Source organism: Loxodonta africana, chromosome 25 (genome assembly GCF_030014295.1).
Source record: "Loxodonta africana isolate mLoxAfr1 chromosome 25, mLoxAfr1.hap2, whole genome shotgun sequence".
Taxonomy (NCBI): Eukaryota; Metazoa; Chordata; class Mammalia; order Proboscidea; family Elephantidae; genus Loxodonta; species Loxodonta africana.
This window is the reverse complement of record NC_087366.1, coordinates 9163167-9185716: the sequence shown is the minus strand read 5'-3', so window position 1 is coordinate 9185716 and position 22550 is coordinate 9163167. Positions and strand designations below refer to the sequence as shown.

Below are 22550 nucleotides of genomic sequence, written 5' to 3'. Positions count from 1 at the left end.
TGCTATAAATTCTTCTCTGAGCACTCTTTTGCTATGTCCCAAAGGTTTTGGTATGTTCTGTTTTCATTCTCCTTTGATTCTAGAAATTTTTTCATTTCATTTTTTTAATTTCTTCTATTACCCAGTGGTTTTTAAGGAAGGTGTTATTCAGTTTCCATATATTTTATTTTTTTCATTGCTTTTCCTGTTATTGATTTCCAATTTTAAAACATAGTGATTAGAGAAGATGCTTTGTATTATTTCGATGTTTTTGAATTTACTGAGGATTACTTTTTGGCCTAATATATGGTCTATTATAGAGAACATTCAGGTGCATTGGAGAAGAAATGTGTACTGTGCTACTGGTAACTGGAGTGCTTTGCGTGTATCTCTGAGGTCAAGTTGGTTGATTGTGTTATTCCGATCTTTTGTATCTTTTTTGAGTTTTTTTTTTTCCTAGTTGTTTTGACCTTCATCAAAAGTGGTATGTTAAAGTCACCTACTGTTACTGTGGAACTGTTTCTTTTTTCAATACTGTTAAAGTTTGTTTTATGTATTTTGGAGCTCTGTCTTTGGGTGCGTGAGTACTTATTATGGTTATGTCCTCTTAGTTGATTGACACTTTAGTAATTATGTAATGCTCTTTCTTGTCTCTTATGCGGGATTTTGATTTAAAGCCTATTTTATCAGAGATTAATATTGCCACTCCTGCTCTTTTTTGGTTACTGTTTGCTTGGTATATTTTTTCCATCCTTTATCTTAATCCATTTATGTCTTTGTGTCTCTTGCGGACAACATATTTATGGGTCTTTTTTTTTTTTTCTGGTTATCCGTTTTGCAACTTTCTGTTTCTTGAGTGGTGCACTTAAGCCATTTACATTCACTGTGATTGTAAGTATGAATATATTGCTATCATTTTGTTATGATTTTTATTTTTGTTGTTGATGGCTTCTGTGTTCTGCTTAATTTTCTACCCTGAGTTCTTTGTGTTTATGAGTTTTCTTTTCCTTCATTGTTGATTTTTGTATACTGAACCATAATGATTTTTTTCTTTTTCAGTTTGGTGAATTGGATTATTAATTTCCTTTGTGATCACTCTGAAATTTATCCTTGTTTTCCTAGGTTTCAAACAGTCTGTTATTTCTTGATATCACCTTGACTTCCTTTCCGTATGGAAGTTCTATTATTTCCCCATTTATTTCCCCTTTGTTTTTGAAGCTGCCATCAATTACACATTAACATCTCAGGTTCCCTGTTTTCAGTTTTGTAGCTTTATTTTACTTTTGAGAGTTCTTTACCTGGGTTGGTATATGACTGATGCTATTGTGTGTCTTAAACTAAGGTTGTTGTCTGATATCATTGGTTCTCTGTCTGAATGACTGCCTTTAATATTTTTTGTAAGGCCTATCTAGTTTATAAAAGTTTTCTTAACTCTATTGATCTGGGAATATTCTAGTTTAACCATCATATTTGGGAGACAGTTTTGCTGGATATGTGATTCTTCATTGGCAGTTCTTTTCTTTCAGGGTTTTATAGATGTCATCTCATTGTCTTCTTTCCTGCACGGTTTCTGCTGAGAAGTCAGAGCTTATTCATCTTCTTTCCCCTTTGTAAATGATACTTTATTTTTTATAAGTTGCTCTCAGAATTCTTTCTTTGTCTTCTGTCTTAAAAGTTTGATTATGATGTCTTAGCAAATTTTGGGGGGTTTGTAGTATGAATGGAGTTTGTTAAGCTTCTTGGATGAAAACCTTGTCTTTCATGGTATTATAGAAGTTTTCTGCCAGCAATCTCTCAAAAACTCTCTATGTGCTCTTTTTTTTTTTTCTTTTGTCTCCTCCTGTTCTGGAATTATAATCATACATAAATTATTCCTCTTGGTTGTGTCCTATATAACTCTTAGGCTTTCTTCATTCTTTTTCCTGACAGTTCCTCAAATAAATTTGTGTCAAGGAGTTTATCTTCTATTTTACTAATAGAGTGATTCCATTGGTTCAATTCTACTTGAATTGATTCAATTCTACTTCTGTGTCCTTCCATTGGGTTATCTATTTCTAATATTTTATTGTTAATCTGGATTTCTAGTTATTGTTTTTGTAGGGTTTCTAATTGTCTATTTATTTTGTCATTTTATTTTTGTATTGTTTTCTTGAATTCTTCCAGAGTTTTGTCTGTGTTTCCCTTGATATCTTTGAGGACCCTATATTTATAAGTCTTTTGAATTTCTTCCTCAAAAATTTTTTTTGTTCCTTTATTTTTCTCACTTGTTTGAGCCATCTTATCCTGTTTCTTCGTATGATCTGTATATTTTTTAATTGCTGTCATTATGAGCAACTTTGTTTTATTTTAGTTTTTGAAAATTGGTATTCTATGTACATGTAACTACCTTTCAACATAGAGATAACTACATTAATTATAATAATATAGAACTTGTACTAATTATTCTATAACTAGTATATAACTATTATGGCATAATTTTATGTGTTTCTTAATGTGATTATGTATATTTCAAACATTTGGAAATTTGCACAGAAAGGAGGCTAAGTTGGCATAATTAGCAAAAAATAGTGAAAAAAATCAACCATTGTTAACTAAGATATACCTTCTGCTGGTTTTTTTCCCATTGCACCATTAATATTATATCTTTAAGACTTAGCATTCATTACATTGTTTTTTCTATAGAGAGTCTATATATGTGAATTGAAAGGCTCAAGCACAGGTTGATGCTATGCACAAAACATCTGTGGTTATTGCTGCTCTGTAGTTGATGGACCATAAAGCGTGATACTGAAAGGCCAAATAGGAAAGAGAGCTGTTAAAATGTAGCACACCATTTTATTGATTAGGGAAATGTGAAAGTGATATGATATTTTAAAAATGCCTCAGCAATTAGGCAGAATGACCCCATAAAACATTTGTTAAGTTTCAAAATGTAATCCCTCATAATTTAAATCACTCATTTGACATTTTACACAAAACCCAGAGACTACGTTCATTTTTATGGGAAGAAGCATCAACTGTCTTGTACCTCCCTTTCTTGCTTCAGGAAGATCTGGTGAAGGTGAAGCAGTATGGTCTTAGAAGTTGACAAACCAGGCTTCAAATTCCTGACCACCTAGAACTGGCTGTGCAACTTTGGAAAGGTCAAGTAACTTCTTTGGTCTTGAGCATTCCAGGTCGATATGAAGATTTAAGATACAATGGCAGGCACATTACAAATATTTATCTGCAACTCCAAGACTGCACTATAAAAAACTATAGGAAGTGAAATATTTTAGTGGGTGCAAATGAGTATGGTAGCCTGATCTTCTACATGTGAAAATATTCTTCTTCTTTTTTTTAAACAATCAGGCCTATTTTACAATTTTTAGATGTTCATTTTTAGGCAAGTAAATGTAAAGCTGAGTGCATTCAGGTGTTTTTTACTAATTAATGGAGTAAAAGAAGACATTTGAAATTGAACATTAACTATATTGTCTATTAACGTAAGTATACTCTCATTACATTTAAAAGAAATTCCCCAATAGCAATATTTTTACTTGTATAACATTTTATAATTTCTAAATCAATTACATATATTGTATATGTATTGCTTTTGATATATTTTAGATTATCCCTACCTGTCTTATTCTACTCTCAAGGTGCTGTCCTTATTCTGGGAGACACAAACTCCACATACATAATCCACTCAATATCCTTTTGTCTCATGTTTTTGATCTGTTCTTCCTTGGTAAATTTCATATCACTCCAATTCAGTCATATTTTTCCATAGTCACTGGATTTGTTTCCTAGGGCCGCCATAATCAATTACTACAAGCTTGATGGTTTAAAACAACAGAAAATTTTCTCTTATATTTTTGGAGGCAAGAAGTCCAAAATCAAGGTAAAGGCAGGGCCACAGTCTGTCAAAGAATCCTTCTTTGCCTCTTGCAGTATCTGGTAGGTCCAGGCATTCCTTGACTGCATAATTCCAATTTCAGCCTCCCTTAACCTGTGGCTTTCCCTTCTTTGCTATGTGTGTCTTTTATAAGAACACTTGTCATTTCATTTAGGGCCCATCTGGATAATCCAGGTTGATGTCATCTCCAGATTCTTATCTTAAATGCATTTGCAAATACCCTTTATCCAAGTAAGGTCATATTCCAGGTGTAGAGCTTCGAAAGCAGACATGTTTTTTGGAACTACAAAGCAGCCCACTAAAGTCACCATTTCAATTCTCTCATCAGTCTCAACTTTTCTGCATTTGTAGTATTTCACTAGTTTACTCCAGTCTCTTTTTCTCTTTATTTCCTAGCGAACTCTCAGATCCCTCTTGGATTCATTTTCTTTCCTAGCAAACTCAAACTCTATGACTTATCATGTAAACTATTTTCTTATAAATGACCCTAAAATCATGACATTCCAAATAGTTAGCAAAGCCCTGAATCTCAAAACAATTCAGTTAACTATTTCTCACACATAGGATTCATAGAACTGCTAGATTAAAACACACACACACATACACACACTGCATCTTTTTAAACTCAAGATCTGCGGTACAACCGGGTTATCAGTATTTCTAGGCCATCAATTTATATTTTTCTAGTAAGATCTCTTAATCTTTACAGATTATTTTTAACCTTCATTTTTTCCCAAGAATCTGATTCTAATATCTCCTCATTCCATTTATCAGATAGCTATTTTTATCCAAAAGAAACACTTTCAGCTTCCTTCAATAAAATCTTTTATCCTGACCCAACCTCTGTCCTCCAGTTACAGTATGATAGGCATGCTTCATTTCTTAACATCACCTGTTTTTTTTTTGATCCTATGCTTTAAGGGTTCTCAAAGGCACCCCCAAATTCACTGATTCTCTAGAAGAACTCACAGGGCTCAGCATACAGCTGTACTCACGGCTACACTGTATTGCAAAGTCAAAGGATACAAAGCAAATTCCACAATAGAAAAAGGTGAACAGAGTGAAGTCCAGAGGAAACCAAGCACAAACATCCAGGAGTCCTCACCCTGTGGAGTTACACAGGGTACGCTTAATTCTTCCAGCAATGAGTAGTGACAACATATGGGAAAGCTATTAGAAACACTGTAGTCAGGATTTTTGGGCAGCTGGTGACATAGACACCTTCTGCCTAACATGTTTCAAAATTTCTTACCCTCATAAAGAAACCAGTGTTCAACATCAACCATATTTTTTGCATAAACAGTTTAAGCATAGTGAGTGACCCTTATTAGTTCTGGGAATGTTGGCAACACTCCCAATATTCTGGTTCCCAGAGGGCCAGCTAAAGGTCAACCTTGCAAGCAGATCTTCCTAAGGATTGCAGTCTCAGGCCCGCTATATGATTCTTTTGTACACCCATGGGCTTTTGCCTTCTTTTCTTTAGGAGCTTTGGCTTTCGTGTAGCATCCCCTTTCTTTCCTTCTATCTGTCATGCTATCTTTACCTTCTCATATAAAAATCTTGAAGGAATTTTGAACTGTGACTCTTAATTTGAAGCTTTACTTAATTTCCTCACTTAATGTTTATTCTTCCAACAACTCTCTAACTCTGTCCTCAAATCCTTCACTATAATTGTTTATTGTGAATCATCCCTGATCTCCTGGTTGCTAGATAAACCCAAGGCTCTTATCGTTTCAATCTGTCAGCAGCAGAAAATTGTTGACTCTGCATTCCCCCGAGATTGTTGTGTTTTTCTCCCATCTCTCCGTTCACTTTCAAGTTTCTTTTCCTTTGTCTATCCCATAAATGTTGATTTGGTGCCCTGTTTTGCCTGAGGCCACTTTCTGTCTCCTTCAGTTGACTGGCCATTCTTTGTTGGCTGTGGATAAGGTATTGCCTTCCCATTCACATGTGTGCGAACATAATATCTGGACTGATAAAAAATAAATTAAAAAAAAAAACTGTAACTAACCTAAAATTTCTCTACTCATAGAAATGTTTCTTTAAAAAGTTATTAAAATTTCTTGTGGTAAAGGGGCTTGCTCTTATGTTAAAAAGAAAAAAAGAGAAAAGTCTTTCATAAGACCAGAAATTCTTCATTCAAATCCATTAGGCAATCGCCACAAGGAACCGGTCCCTGTCCATTTCTGGGATCCCATCCAGCTATCTGATTAATCAAGTTCCATGTGCCAGGCTTTGTATTAGCCCTTGGTGGCAGGCACATTTAATTGCCTACACAGTATTCATTTCCCTTTTCTCCTTACTGCTGCTGTTCTTGCTGTGCACCATCAAGTCAATTCTGACTCATAGGGATTTCTGAACGATTATGCAATCTGTGTACTGCACAAATACAGGAGGCACCATGTACACCAAGATAACTATGAAACAAGACCTACATTTTGTTTAAGATGGCAAGAACCCCAGCTCAAAGCCTAACCAAGTGAGCCCAGGGGTCAGTACTTACAAAGGTCCCCAGATGATTTTAGCCTCTTGCTAAAGTTGAGAACCACTGTCAAAGCTGAACATGATAATACTGTTCCCCAGCTTCCTGCGCTTCTGTATAGTTAGGTGCCAGTTTTAACCAACATAATCCAGACAAAAGCTACATGATTGGTGATCTAGGAAAATTTTGCTTTCTTCATAAAAAAGGAATGCAAACTGTTAGTATGAGTATGATGCTTTCCCTTTGTCTCTGACCGTCCTCTGAATGCAGACATGTTGCCCAGAACTGGAACAGTCTTCTTGAAACCATCAAGCAATAAAACTAACCCAGACCCAGACCTGTTGCCATCGAGTCGATTCCGACTCATAGTGGCGTAGTGGTTAAGTGCTGTGGCTGCTAACCAAAGGGGCGGCAATTCAAATCTGCCAGGCGCTCCTTGGAAAGTCTAATGGGCGGTTCTACACTGTCTTATAGGGGTCATTATGAATACAACTAAAGGCAACACATTAAGGATGAGAGAGCAGAAAGATGGGAAAAGCCTGCGTCTGTGATTGCGTTGTTAAGCTACTGAACCATTTACCCATAAACATCATTGTGTGAAAACTAGAAATTCCTTTGCTTAAGCCACTGCTTAATTGCACCGGTTGCATTATTTACAGCTTTAAAGAATCATTACTTAGTTCAATTTTTACAGTTCTGCAAATATGGGACTGTTTCATTGTTAGTTAAAAAGACCATAGCACCTTGCTAAGTGGCCAGCTTTGGCAGATGCTAGGCTCTTATCTCTGATTTCCTTGTTGGCTACTGGTTGGTGTAAAATGGAGAAATTACTGTTTGAGATTCCATTCCTTAACAATGAAGGCAGACGAGACAATCCATCATGATTAAGTTAAGCAAGCAGGACTTGTAAACATGCACGACCCTTGATTTTTGGTAGTGGGAGGAACTGAAGCAGTATCCTAACTGCTATTCCACACTCCAGTCAGGGTCTTACTGATAGTAGAATAAATAATAACAACAACAATGGTAACAGCCTATATTTATTGAGCACTTATATATACCGGTTATGTGCTAAACCTGTCATATGCATTATTTTCCTCTAATCCTGACAATCACTCATTTTGTTCTTTTCTCCATTCTAGACATGAAAAAACTAAGGTTTGGAGAGGAGAAAATCAATTTGCCCATTGTTTGACAGATGCTAAGCATGTAGTAAGAATATGAACCCAGGTATTTTGTATTCACTGGCTGTCCTATTTATCACTAAGAGCTTCTGTATCTTTATTTAGCCCAGACATCTGCCATAAACACCAAAACCATATATAGCCATGTACTGGACACCTCCACTTAAAATCTCACAGATGTCTTAACAGAAGTATACATTAGCCCACACATGAGTTTCCTCTCATCTTAGTAAGGGACTCCACTACCCATATAATTATCTAAGCCAGACATTTTTCTGTCACACAGTATTCCTATCAAATCTTCACATTCAATCAATCATAAAGTCACATAGATTCATAATTTTTGTTTTTTAATGTGACCATTTAATGGGTCATAAAGTCAGTTGAGTAGGTCATAATCAATACTTTAAAGAGAAAATATCAGAATAAATAAAACATAGTAAATATTGTTGCCTGAAATTTTGGTTTCAGACTAACATATATGTTTAAGTGTATGTGTATGTGTGTGTGTTGTGTACTGAGAAGTGACACTAAGTTCATTTATTCTCTGGGTTGTGGCCAAAAGTTTTTTAAAGACTGTTGGCCATTGTATCTCCTAAATAACTCTTGAAGTCATCTACTCCTTTTCTTTGATTTATGTTTCTGTTCTCTTCTTTCAGGTTCTACTGAATTTTTCAAGAACTTCCTAATTGTTCTCCCTGCCTCCAGGCTTTCCATTTTGCCATCCATTCCCTGTACTGCTGCCCTAATTAGTTTACAAATGCAAAAATCCTACAATGTACCACCTTTGCTTAGTTAAGAATATTCAGTATTTTCTTGCACAGACTTTAAGAATAAGTCTGAACTACTCCAGGATTTGAAGGTGACTAGACTTTTTTTTTTTTTTTTTAGACGGTAGCTGGAAACCCTGGCAGTGTAGTGGTTAAGCGCTACAGGTGCTAACAAAAAGGTAGGCAGTTCAAATCTACCAGGCACTCCTTGGAAACTAAGGGCAGCTCTACTCTGTCCTATAGGGTCACTATGAGTCAGAATTGACTCGACGGCAATGGGTTTGGTTTTGGTTTAGGTGGTAGCTACCTATCTGCTCACCATGACATATATGACCATTTAAGTTCTTTTTTTTTAAGTTCTAGTAACTGTCTAACTTTCCAAGCTCATCTTTCATCCTCATTATGTATGGTCTCACCGAACTATTTTCAGTTGACCAAGCCATGCTCTTCCAATCTCACTGCTTTTTCAAGACAGTCCTTCTGCTAAGAGGTAGGAAACAGCTGACAAGCTTTATTTTCCATACCATTTTCCTTTTGTTACAGATGAGAAGACTGAGTCATGCTGTTACTATCAGTTACCATTAAGTTGGTTCTGATTTATGGTGATCCCATATGTGCACAGTAGAACTGCTCCATAGAGTTTCCAAGGGTTTTGCTGTGATCTTTCAGAAGCAGATTGCCAGCCTTATCTCCCAAGGCACCTCTGGGTGGATTTGAACTGCCAATCTGTTGTCTAGAAGTCAAGGCCTTAACGATTTGAACTACTGAGTTTATTATCCCAAGATTTTATATATATTGAAAGTTGCAGAACCAGGTTTTCAGAAAACCTATGCTCTTACTCACTATGATTAACTACTCCTCAAAAAATTTACTGGTTGAATGAATAAACAATGAGCATTTCCCTTAGAAGGTAGAAACAAACTCTGCTAAAAAAACCCCACAATGCTAATCAGGTATTTTGCTGCCAACTTAGTTATAGGAATTTGATCTGAGCACTCTGAATTGAACCTACTTGGTATTCATGACTTGAGGAATATTCCATTCTCCCTAGGATTCCTCTCTAAAAGACTATCTGAGGAATACTAATATAAATGAGAATTATTTTATATCTTCCAGCTTAAAATGGAAAGCATAATGCTATATAAATAAAAGATTATAGATAGTACTTTATTAAACATAAAAGCAATTGTTCTTTTTTATTATATCATTAATAGACGTTTAAATTTCTTGCTTGAAGAAGAAATGTTAAATGAAGTAGTGATATTTGAGGTTAATTGTAATGCAAAATACGCTTCCACATCAGTAAAATGCAAATTAATGAGCCCAGCTCTTCTTTTCCTAGTCTTAGGGGTCCATCTTGAGATGTTTTGGGCTCTTTCCTAGTGTGACATGAGGACTGAAAAAAAGTTACTACTTTTAATATTCAGAGTCTGGTGGCACCCTGAAATTATTCTGCAGTATAGTAGAAAGCAGGAGCCCTGGTGGTGCAGTGATTAAGAGCTTGGGTGTTGACCAAATCAAATCTACCAGCCACTCTTTGGAAACCATATGCAGCAGTTCTACTCTGTCCTATAGGGTCACCAGGAGTTGGAATTGACTAAGTGGCAATGGGTCTGTTTGTTTGTTTTCTGCATAGTAGAAAGCAAGGAAGAAGAATAATCCAGAAGCCTGGATTCTACTTTTACTCATACTATTTGCCTGCTGTCACATAGGCAAGACACAGCTTTACTTACCTGCTCTGAAAATGGGAAAAATAATAACTGCTATGTCTTTATCTCAGGTTGTTAAAAAATCTGTACAATGGGAAAGAGTTTCATATACTATCATATGCTATGTAATTACGCACACACCTATAAAAGTATACACATACCCATAAAATTATAAAATAGATGTCTCCACTGTTATTAGCATAGCTTGAGGAATGTGTCCTAACTCTCACATATCTAGTTTTTTCATTTATTAAATGAAGATATCAACTAGATCAATACTAATATTATTTTGAACTCCAACTTTCCAAGTATATAAATAAGAAGATAATGTAACATTGAGTAGAGACATTAGGGCAAGAAAGTGGCTTGATTCACTGGACTTCTACAAGGGAAGTTACTTGGTCACCTGCTGTCCCCACTCTTCTCCATTAGGCTCCATGGTAATGTATAATTTGATGTTTTCTCATTTCATTAATTCTCCTCATAAATGTTAGAGTCATTCAAAAAGTGCAAATCTGACAATGTATGTTCTCTTAAGTTATTTAAATTTTTTCACCACAGGATAAAGCTAAAATTCTTAAGACATCAAGAGCATTTTATAATATGCCCATATTTCCGATAACATTTATCTCAATTTTCTAACCTAAGCACTTGAGGTGAAATCACGTAGGGCTTTATAAGCCACAGTAAAAAGGTCAATTGAATTCTAAGAGAGATGGGAAGCAGTTAGCGGATTTTGGGCCTAGGAAGGAAATCACTCTAAGTTGAGTTTTAAAAATCCCCTTGATTGCCATATGACAATTGTATTATAGAGATTTTAAAAAAAACAGGGAAATTTATTGTTGCTTTTAGGTGCTGTCAAGTTGTTTTTGGCTCATAGCAACCCTATAGGAAGGACAGAGTCTAACTGCACCATAGTGTTTCCAAGAAGCAGCAGGTAGATTTGAAGTGCTGATGTTTTGGTTAACAGCAGAGCTCTTAACCACTATGCTACCAGGGCTCCCAGGGAAACTTACCAAAAAAACCAAACCCAGTGCCGTGGAGTCGATTCTGACTCATAGCGACCCTATAGGACAGAGTAGAACTGCCCCATAGCGTTTCCAAGGAGCGCCTGGCATGTTTGAACTGCCAACTCTTTGGTTAGCAGCCATAGCACTTAACCACTACGCCACCAGGGTTTCCCAGGGAAACTTAGAAGTGCTTTAATAATAATACAGCTGAAAGATTTTTGTTATCTTCACTAAGATGATGGTGGAAGAAGAGATGGGTGAGAACGTAGAAAGATTAGAGATATATTTTAGTAGAATACTTGGCAGAATTGAACGTTGGGTAATATCTAGACAATTGTCTTAAGGATCAGGAAAGATGGCAGGACCATTTACAGAGAAAGAGAAGGTTAAGAGACTTCTACATTGGTGGCATAGTGGTTGAAAGCTCGACTGTTAACCAAAAGGTCAGCAGTTCGAATTCACCAGCCACTCCTTGGAAACCCTATAAGGCAGTTCTACTCTGTCCTATAGGGTTACTATGAGTCAGAATCTACTTGACAGCAATGGATTTAGCCTTTTTCTTTCAATATTGGCCATAGAAGCCCTGGTGGTGCAGTGGTTAAAGCACCTGGATGTTAGCCTAAAGGTCAGCTGTTTGAACCCACCAGCCATTCCATGGGAGAAAAATGTGGCAGTGTGCTTCTGTAATGATTTAAGCCTTGAAAGCTCTATGAGGGCAGTTCTATTCTGTCCTGTAGGGTTGCTATCAGTTGGAATAGACTCAATGGCAATGAGTTATACTGACCATGGAGTTTAAAGAGACTAGGGGAAACCCTGATGGCGTAGTGGTTAAGTGCTATGTCTGCTAACCAAAGAGTCGGCTGTTCAAATCCACCAGGTGCTCCTTGGAAACTCTATGGGGCAGTTTTATTCTGTCCTATAGGGTCGCTATGAGTCAGAATCGACTCGACTGCACTGGGTTTGGTTTTATCAGACATAAAGCAGAACTTTTAAGTAGGCAGCTTTTGTTCAGTCTAAAGATCAAGGGAGAGGCTGGGGATGGAATGTTATCACCATACAAAGCATTTAAAGCCATTGGAACGCTGTGTAATCACCAAAGAATTGCAAACAGATGGTGACTAGAAGAAGGCTCAAAGCCAAGCACTGGGGTGTCCCAATATTTACATCAGGAGGAGGAGGCAAATCTGGCAAAGAAAGAATAAAAAGACTGACAGGTGTTATACTAAGGGGGAAAAAAAAAAGCTGTAATAGCTTTATGAAATTCCTGTTGCTGCTACTAAAAAAAAAAAAAAAAATCAGTGGCTGAAAGCCATACAAATATGTCTTTGAGAGTTCTGAAGGTCAAAAGTCAAAAAGGGATCAGCAAGGCTGCATTTGCTCTGAAGGGACTAAAGAAGACTCCATTTCCTTTTCCAGCTTCTAAAGGCTGCCTGCATTGGTGGCTCATGGCCCCACATTATTCCAATTTCTGCTTCCATCATTACGTTTTCTTCTCTGACTCTAATGCTCCTGTCCTTCTTATAAGAACCTTTATGATTACATTGAGCCTACCCATATAATCCAGGATTATCTCCTTATCTCAAAATTCTTATCTTAATCACATTTGCAAAGTCTTTTTACCACATATATTAACATCTTCACAAATTCTGGGGCTTGCATGAGGACACTGTTTGGGGGCCTTTATTTGACTTACCAGAGTAGCAAAGAGATTCAAGAGTTTCATAAAAATAGACTATGGTAAACTAGGTTAAGTGCTGTAAGGTTGTTGACTGAAATGAGGATAGAGAAGTGATGATTCAATTTGGCAATGTGGGCAGTCACTGGTAATTTCACATTTATCCCATTCAGTTCTAGATTGGAATGTGTTGAAGAGTATTTGGAATTGAGCCATTTCTTTAGGAAAGGGAATACAAAAATAGCAGTTGGAAGAAAAGGTGATGTTGAAGACAAGCTTATTATAAAGATGAAATTTACTATACGCTCATCGTATGCAGATATACATGACCTAATAAAAATGAAAAATTTAGTCATGGGAAGAAGGGATAAATAAATGCAGAAGTGAAGTCCATGAGAAAAAAAAGTGTGAGAGTCCTGAGTTTTGGTGTGCTTGATGGGGAGGACTGCTCTCCCAGACTTGGGATCAGTAATATACTGCTTTTGCTAACTTGTAACATTGAGCCAGACTTAATCTGGTATTTAAGGAATTTTTTTTTTTTTTTTTTGGTAACTAAGCTAAGAATGTTGTCAGTGTGTTTCCAAGGGCCCTTCATACAGTGTACCTAACCTCTATGTCCCTAGAAAGCAATGCTCTGCGATTGTCTTGTAAAAAAACAAAAAAAACCAAACCTATTGCTGTGGAGTTAATTCTGACTCTTGCACCACCCTGTAAAACCCACCCTACAGTCACCAGGTAGTAACTAATCAACAAAGCACACCATCACCAAGTGGTAACTAATCAACAAGGACTTTTTAAACTAATCGTGCAGACCCACGTAGGTTGTAAACTCCCTACTTTTGTTTACCAGCCTTTGACTTTTGTAAAACACTAGTAAGCCAATCAGAATATTATGCTGTTAATTCCTGCTTTAACAATATAAATATTGCCTGAATGCCTGTAGCTCCTTGGAGCGCTGTGGTTTCACTTCGTTTTCCTCAGTTTAAACTTTATCTTGCCTTCAATAAACTTCTTGTTTTTATTTTAACAGAGTACATGGTTCTTAGTCTTAGACATTTCTTCTTACACTTCGACAAAAGAGAAGAAACCAAGGGTATAACAAGAGAGATTAATTTTTATAGTTCTAAAGCATTTTACTTTTCCACCTATAAAAAAACAGGAGAGAAGACAGAAAATCTTACAGATGCAGAAAAATGAGAATTTGGTTGTAGGAAGATGAGTACATTTCTTACCCATGCATTTGTTTTTTCGATAAATTATGAAATGTTATCTTCATCTGGGGTTTTCAAGATGAATATTAGTTCTGGACACCACTTTTCTGTTGTTTTTTTGTGCCGTGATGGCTTGCATGTTGCTGTGATGCTGGAAGCTATGCCATCAGTATTTCAAACACTAGCAAGATCACCTATAGTGGATAGCTTTCAGTAGAACTTCCAGACTAAGACAGACTAGGAAGAAGGACCTGGCAGTCTACTTCCAAAACAGATTGGCCAGTGAAAACCTTATGAATAGCAGCAGAACATTGTCTAACTTAGCGCCTGAAGATGAGCCCTTCAGGTTGAAAGGCACTCAAATTATGACTGGGGAAGAGCTGCTGCCTTAAAGTAGAGTTGACCTCAGTGACAGGAACGGAGTAAAGCTTTCAGGACCTTCATTTGCTAATGTCGCACAACACAAAATGTAAAGAAACAGGTGCAAATATCCATTGATAATTGGAAAGTGGAATGTAGGAAGTATGAATCTAGGAAAATTAGAAGGTGTCAAAAAAGAAATGCAACACATAAAAACCGATATCCCTAGGAGGTGTTAGTGAGCTGAAATGGACTGGTATTGGCCATTTTGAATTGGACATTCTTATGGTGTACTTTGCTGGAAACGACAAATTGAAGAGGAATGGCATCGCATTCACCATCAGAATGAACATTTAAATATCTATCCTGAAGTACAATGCTGTCAGTGATAGGATAATATCCATAGACCTACAAGGAAAAACAGTTAATATGACTATCATTCTAAAGTAGAAGGTCAGCGAAAAAGAGGAAGATCCTCAGCAAGATGGATGGACACAGTAGCTGCAATAGTGGGCTCAAATATAGGAACGAACGTAAGTATAGCACGGGACACGGCAGTGTTTTATTCTGTTGTACATAGGATTGATATGAGTTGGAATGGACTCAATGGCACCTAGCAACAGCAGCAATTAGTTCTGGGAGGAAGCAGAAGTAATAGAACACTATTCTCTGATATTGAATGGAAAATTAAGTGACATTGCTGAGTTGTACTGAGTGCTCATTTGAATGCATGGTCATAAAATTAAAGTCAAACAAGTTAGCATAGGCATTTGATTTTTCTCCCTCAATACTGAATTGCTTCCATGCAGGCACTGATAAATTTGATCATTAAATTTGCACAAAGATGGCTTTAAAATTAAAGAGCATTATGGAGGGAAAATAGGGAAAATCGGTTGATGGAATTTTGTGGATAAATTGTGTCAATATCCTTTTTTTTTTCTTTAAATAAAGACCCACAGCCAATCCACGTGAGGTCTCGTCAATCTTATCAATTCTATCACCAAAATGAAGTTCAAATTCCTTCTCTTCTGTCTGTCTTCCATCACCACAAGTTTAGTCTAACCTAGCATCAGCTATTGTTGGGATCACTTTAATGGCAACTTAAATAGATTTTCATCCTATCCATTTCCTACATTGCAGTCAAAACAGAAATAAAATGATAATTTTATCCTGCCCTCCTCCTAAACTCACTGTAAAACTCCTCAAATTAATTCTCATTGGGTTCACAATAAAGACATAAACCTTTTCATGTGCCTTTAATATTCTACATGTTTTTTTTTTTTCCCCTTCCCATCAGTGGTATTTCAGCCCCTTCTTCCTTTCTCTACCTTAGCATTCCAGCCATTTTGATATCCTTTTTATACTGGTACCAGTTATCATCAAATAGTTTCCAGCTCATGATGACGTCATGTGTATCAGAGTAGAATTGTGCTCCACAGGATTTTCAATGACTGATTTTCCAGAAGTAGGGAGCCAGGCCTTTTTTCTAGGTGCATGTGGGTGAACCTGAACCTTCAACCTTTTGATTAGTAGCCACGTGCCATACACAGTAATGCTTTGGACCACCCAGGAACTCTAATATCCCTTGAATTCCTCAGATATTCCAAGTTCCCTCAGGGTTTTAATGACACTGTTTCTTTACTCGGAAACAAAATTTCTCTCTTTGCCTAATCAAATGTTACTGACTTTTCGGATCTCAGCTCTAACTTGCCTATGTCAGGGAAGACACTGCTGACCTTGCACATAAGTCAGCAGCCTATACCAAGGGATGGCTTTCCCAGTAACACATATGAAGTTGTGCAAATGGACATTTGTATGAATTATATAATCAACGGGTATCTTGCCTACTAGACGTTAATTTACATTAGAGGTAGGTTTATTTTTTTCACAACATTTTATCTTTAATGCTTATTATGCTGTCTGGCATATAGTAATTGCTCAACAAGTATTTGTTGAATGAACACAGCCAGCATTAATATATGACACTAGGTCTATGTTATAACATTGAATCTTGTTCTCTTGTTATAATCAGATTTATTTGATCTGCATGGGTATTATCAGGCATTGCTTACCTTTCACTGGTACAATTTAAAAGGTACTTCACAGGAACATTCCTGCCTAACACATAAGTTTCTGATATTACATGTTCTAAACCACACAAAGGATTTTAGCACTGTAAGGAAACCAGCTAGACTCAAATGATCTTGAAAACTCAAGGTACAATGAACAGTCTTCAGGCCTTTTCAAATTACATATATATATACTCATACACACATACATATATATGTTTTATATGCACATATATGTGTGTATATATATGTACATATAAAACAAAACAAAAAAAACCCATTGCTGTCAAGTCCATTCTGACTCATAGTGACCCTATAAGACAGAGTAGAACTGCCCCACAGGGTCTTCAGGGGACAACTGGTGGATTCGATCTGCCAATATTTTAGTGAGCATCCAAGCTCGTAGCCACTGCACCACAAGGGCTCATATGTATATATAATGCATGTGTGTGTATATATATAAACACATATACATATACGTGTATACATACACCCAGATATATAATATATATTTACATATTATATAATTTATATTCATTTTATATGTTATATATGTACACTATGTAATTTGACATATTAACAACAACAACAAAAAAAACCCACACCCATTGTCATCAAGTTGATTCTGGCTCATAGCAATCATACAGGACAGAGCAGAGCTGTCCCATAGAGTTTGCAAGAAGCATCTGGTGGATTTGAACTGCTGAGCTTTTGATTAGCAGCCAAGCAATTATGGATCATACATATACATTCATATACACAAAACCTTTTCTATTTCTCACTTTTCACAGATCCATCAGAAGAATTAATTCTAAAACAGGATAGACAAAGTAGAGAATTATGAGAACTAGGAAGATATTCAAAGCTGAATGTAAAATGTCGCTTTTTTTTTTTTAACTTTACAGGTAGTATTATAATAATATCATACTTATCTATATTTATAATACCCCAAAATATATATATTTTTTCTCAACTGGCAGTAGAAATTTGTCAGTTTTCTTTGTACGAGAATAGTTTTTGAACCTAAGTGCTATTTTAAATGGCATATAATGATACTTTTAAACTACAGGATTTCTCAAAAAATTCATAACAGATGTTGCTTAGCATTTTCAAGAAGAAAATAACTTTGATTCCACACTTACATTGAGGGGAATATTCTCAAAGTTTTCTCACGTAAATACTTCAAAACTATAATTTTAACAGGAAAATGCATACCTTCATTAAATAAATTCTACTGTATCACAGATATTTAATATACATGTATAAATCTGTGTCTTTATATATGTGTTTATTCACATACACATAGGTCCTTGTTGCTGTTGTTAGTGGCCATGGGGTTAATTCTGACTCACGGCAACCCATGTGTGTCAGAGTGGTACTGCTCCATACAGTTTTCAAGGCTATGACCATTTGGAAGCAGATTGCCAGAACGTTTTTTTGAGGCACTTCTGGATGAGTTCTAACCATCAATCTTTCAGCTAGTAGTCAAATGCTTAACATGCATGTATATATGCAGAGATATGCCTGGGTCACATTATTTGTCTTTAACGGCCAATGTTATTTGATTTCTTTTAAGAGAAGTTTTCACAAAGGAAAAGATTCTCTTAAAATCTATTTGATTATCCTTCTAAAAAAGTTTATATATTCTAGGCAACATATCAGATTTCTGATTTATTGAGAGGACTCTCTTCCAGCAGCTTCCAGGGAGCTATATTGTCATTCCACATCACATATTCAACCCATTTTTTCTTTGCACTGTGGATTCTAAGCTACTGTGCATAGTCATTTGCAAGACCCCACAGCACTCCGGAGTTCCTAATGAGTTAATCATTTTGTGTCTATAAACACGTAACAGACTACATGTCACATCACCAAACACATTTTGACACAAGTAAGTAGAAATGAAATATGGCCAAATGGCTGCTCAATTAAAAGAGCACATGTATATCTTTTTAATATATGACTTAATCTCACCACCTGAATTTTAATTAAATTTATATGAAATCTATTATGTTTATAAAAATATGATTTCCATAGCTTTTCTTTTTCCTTCGCTGTATGTCAAATGCTTTTAATAATGTTTCTTATTTTGGGTTTTTGAATTAGTGTTGCATCATTTGGGCTCACTTCCTTCCAGAACTTACTGGCAGGATTGCTGTCAAGAGACTGCATTCTATTTAATACTTGACCAAAATAGAGAAATACCGTTGATAAAACAAAGACATGAAAGGAAGGAAGGAAGAAAGGAAAAAGAAGGAAGAAAGCAGAGGAGGGAAGGCAGGCAGATGGGTGCATTTTTAGATCATAACTTATACAAAAGCATTAAGTCTCTAGCTCCCTGGCACTTTGTCAAGAATCAGACACTGAAGAAATGATTGTTTATGTGAACAGGATAACCAACATTGCAGGATAAAATAATTTCCCCTTTTTCCATGATAATTTCACTCAATATTTTCTTTTCCTGATAGCTTTTTAGTCTTCTCTGTCTACTCACACACTGTGTAAGTTTTCTATTGCTGTATAAAAAATTAATTCAAAACCTGGTAACTGAAGACAACAAATATTGATTATCTTAGTTTCTGAGGGTTAGGAAACAGGGTATGCTCACCTGGGTGGTTCAGTCTCAGAGTCTGTCATGAGGCCATCCAGGAATGTGATCATCTGAAAGCCTGCCTGGACCTGGAGGATTTGCTCCTAATCTCACACCTGCAGATATTGGCAAGAGGCTTCAACTCCTTGCAAAGTGGGTCTTTCCTTAGTTCTCCTCCCCATGAGTTTGCTGGCTTCCTCCAAAGTAAGAGGTCAAAGAGAGAAAGATAGTAAAATGACATAGAAAAAATATAGCTCAATGTTTTTAATAGCCTAATCTCAGAAATGACCTACTGTCTATGACAGTTACTACAGGTAGCAGTGTTTGCTAAATTTTCTATTACTACATGTAAAGAACTCCCTTTCCTCCATTTTCCAAGATTTTTCTTGTATCCTTTTAAGTTCTTACTGACAATGCACACACACACACACACGCAACATCACATCTTAACAGAACTTAGCATTTCCAGTGACTTTCTTTCAGAAATTAAGAAAGTATCAATCAGGTTGTGAGACTGCATTCTATTCCTCAGTTAATTAATTTTGGGGAAAAATATATGTAGAAAGAAGAGATTCATATTCGTGCCCATTCCAAAAAATGTGATCCAACAGAACATAGAAATTATGAAACATTATCATTAATATCACATGCAAGTAAAATTTTGTTGAAGATAATTCAAAAATTGTTGCAGCAGTACATCAACAGGGAACTGGCAGAAATTCAAGCTGGATTCAGAAGAGGACGTGTAATGAGGGATATTTTTGTTGATGTCAAATGGATCTTGGCTGAAAGTAGAGAACACCAGAAAGATGTTTATCTACATTTTACTGACTATGCAAAGACATTTGTGTGAATCCTAAGAAATTATGGCTAACATTATGAAGAATGAGAATTACAGAACACTTAATTGTGCTCATGTTGAATCTGTACATAGACCAAGAGGCAGTTCTTTGAACAGAACAAGGGGATAATGTATATCTTACAATCAGGAGAGATGTGTGTCAGGGGTGTATCCTTTCACCATACTTATTCAATCGGCATGCTGAGCAAGTAATCTGAAAGGTTGGACTATATCAAGAAGAATGTGCCATCTAGATTGGAGGAAGAGAAAGTGGAGTGAACATGGTGTCCTAGACAGATGCGCCATGCTGTCTGTCTGCAGCAAAACCTGAAAAACTAAAGAAAACAGATAAAAATGTCAGTCTTGGAACCCTAAGCATCAAACAAAGGGATAAATAATTAGATAACTCTCAATAATAAAACAAAGCCAAAAGACTTAAAACAGGGAAACAGAGATGTCAACCTATAAATGATGATGTCAAAACAATAAAAGGGGGAATAAATGGTGTAATTACAGAACTTTCATAAGGAGAGCAAGGCAAGGCAATATCAAGTAAGAAAAGACTGGTTCACACTTAGGAAGATAAGGGTAAATTTCAAGGTATCCACAAAGAAAGTTAACCAATCTACTCATGAGAACAGAGAAGAAGAAACACACTAAGACTCAGTAGACATAAAATCTATAATAATGAAAGAAAATCCACAAACAAAAGAACTCAGCACAGGAAAGCAAGAAGAGCAAAGAAATCATCATTACCACACACACACACACACAAAAGCACGATATGACAGTAACAAACTCATACCTATCGATAATCACACTGAATATAAATGGCTTAAATGTACCTGTAAAGAGACAGAGTGGCAGAATAGATAAAAAAAAAAAAAAAAAAAAATGACCCATCAACATCCTGTCTATGAGAGACACACCTTAGACACAAAGACCTAAATATATTAAAAATCAAAGGATAGAAAAAAATATCAAAATAGAACCAAGGCTAATAAAATTAAATTAAATATTAAACTTTTTAAATAGTAAAGATGTTAAAATGATAAAAGGGAAATTCTGAATAACAATAGGATGTCTTGAAGTAAAAGTACACAAAATTACATGAACATTAGTAAACTGCAGACAAATTGAGGGTTGATATTCTAAAAAAAAAAAAAGTAGAAAATACATGCAAATTTTTTTCTTAGAATGTAGAATATTTTTTTAATGTTTTAGATGAATATTTATGGTCCCTGCAATGTGTCACAAAAATGATGAATCTGTGAAGTATCTCAAAACATGGATGAATCTGAAGGGCATTATGCTTAGTGAAATAAGTCAATCACGAAAGGACAAATATTGTGAGACCACTATTATAACAGCCCAAGAAAAAGTTTACACACAGAAAAAAAACAAACTTTGATGACTACAAGGGCAGGTGGAGGCCGAGAGGAAAAAAATCACTAACTAAAGTAACTCTTATGCATAATTTCAAAATCAGAAGACAAAGTATGAGTTTAACCAATTCACAATGAGAGAATTTTACATTTTATAAGAATATAATAAGGTTTTTCAGTTCTCTGATTGGCAAAGACTAAACTCTTTGAAATCACTTACTGTTGATGAGGTTGTAGGGAAATAGAGACCGATGCATTATATGGTATTGTCAATGACTGTAACCTTTTGAAGGAGAATTTGCCAGTATTTGACTAAGAAATTTTCATTCCTTCATAGGCTGTTGTAGCTGTATCACCTTTTGTAGGCTGGATAATGCCCAGTCCTCAGATGTCCACAGCCTAGTCCTTGGAATCCGTGAATGTTATAAAAAAAAGAGGACCTTGCGGATGTGATAAAGTTACAGATCCTGAGTGAGATGGAGAGGTTATTCTGTATTATACAGAGGGACACAAATATAATCACAAGTATCCATATAACAGGGAAGCAGAAGGAGTTCCAACTACAAAAGAGAGAACGCAATGTGACGTGGAGGCAGAGATCAGAGCGATGTGGCCACAGAACCAAGAATTGCCAGCAGCCACCAGAGGCTGGACAAGGCAGGAACGAATTGTCTCTGAAAGCCTCTGGATGGAGTGTGTCCCTTTATTTTAGCCTCATTGACCTATTTCAAACTTGTGGCCTTCAGAACCTAAGAGAATAAATTTCTGTTGTTTTAACTTAGTAAGTGTGTGGTTTTTTGTTACAACAGCTATAAGAAAACAATTCATTATCCAAAACCTTGAAGATGTACAATTTTTTTTTTCTTACTGAAGCCTTTGTATAATTAAAAAATTTCCAAAACAAGTTAGATATCAACCAAGGGGAAACTAGCTTTAAAAATATGTTTCTCGAATGTGACTTAAAAAAAAAAAAAAGACTTGATCTTGGCCCTCACAGACCATTCCAACAAGCAACAGCATATGCACATCAAACGTTTTAAAAAGGTAGACCATATTTGAGACATAAAAGAAGTCTAAATAGTCCAAAATGAATCAAATCAAAGGATTTTTTGTCAACATGATGGAATTACAATAACATCATTAGTGGGGAAATCTTTGGCAAATTCCCAAATGCATGAAAACTAAATACCTTACTTCTAAATAATCATGGATTAAAAAAAGAAATCAGAAAAAGCAAAAACAAGAAAGTATTTCAAACTGAATAAAAACAATATAACACCGTTTTGGGGATGCTGGAGTCCTGGTGGTGCCGTAGTGAAGAGCTATGGTGTGCTGTGGCTGTTTCGCAAAGGGTTGGCAGTTTAAATCCATCAGCCACTCCTTGGAA

The 22550-nt window shown here is 35.9% G+C and overlaps 1 long non-coding RNA gene across 19 annotated transcripts in view; it reads right to left on the bottom strand.

The window, feature by feature from the left end:
• Positions 1–22550, bottom strand: part of LOC111750919 (uncharacterized) — a 204536-nt gene that overhangs the window by 153493 nt on the left and 28493 nt on the right. For 17 of the 19 annotated variants that reach the window (XR_010319351.1, XR_010319363.1, XR_010319358.1 and 14 more), the window contains 2 exons: positions 19921–20028; positions 18956–19134 (listed from right to left, as the gene is read on the bottom strand). This is a non-coding gene — a long non-coding RNA (uncharacterized LOC111750919). Of the gene's footprint in view, positions 1–18955; positions 19135–19920; positions 20114–21383; positions 21631–22550 lie in introns of all 19 variants that reach the window. The other 2 variants (XR_010319365.1, XR_010319366.1) reach the window with 2 other exon arrangements.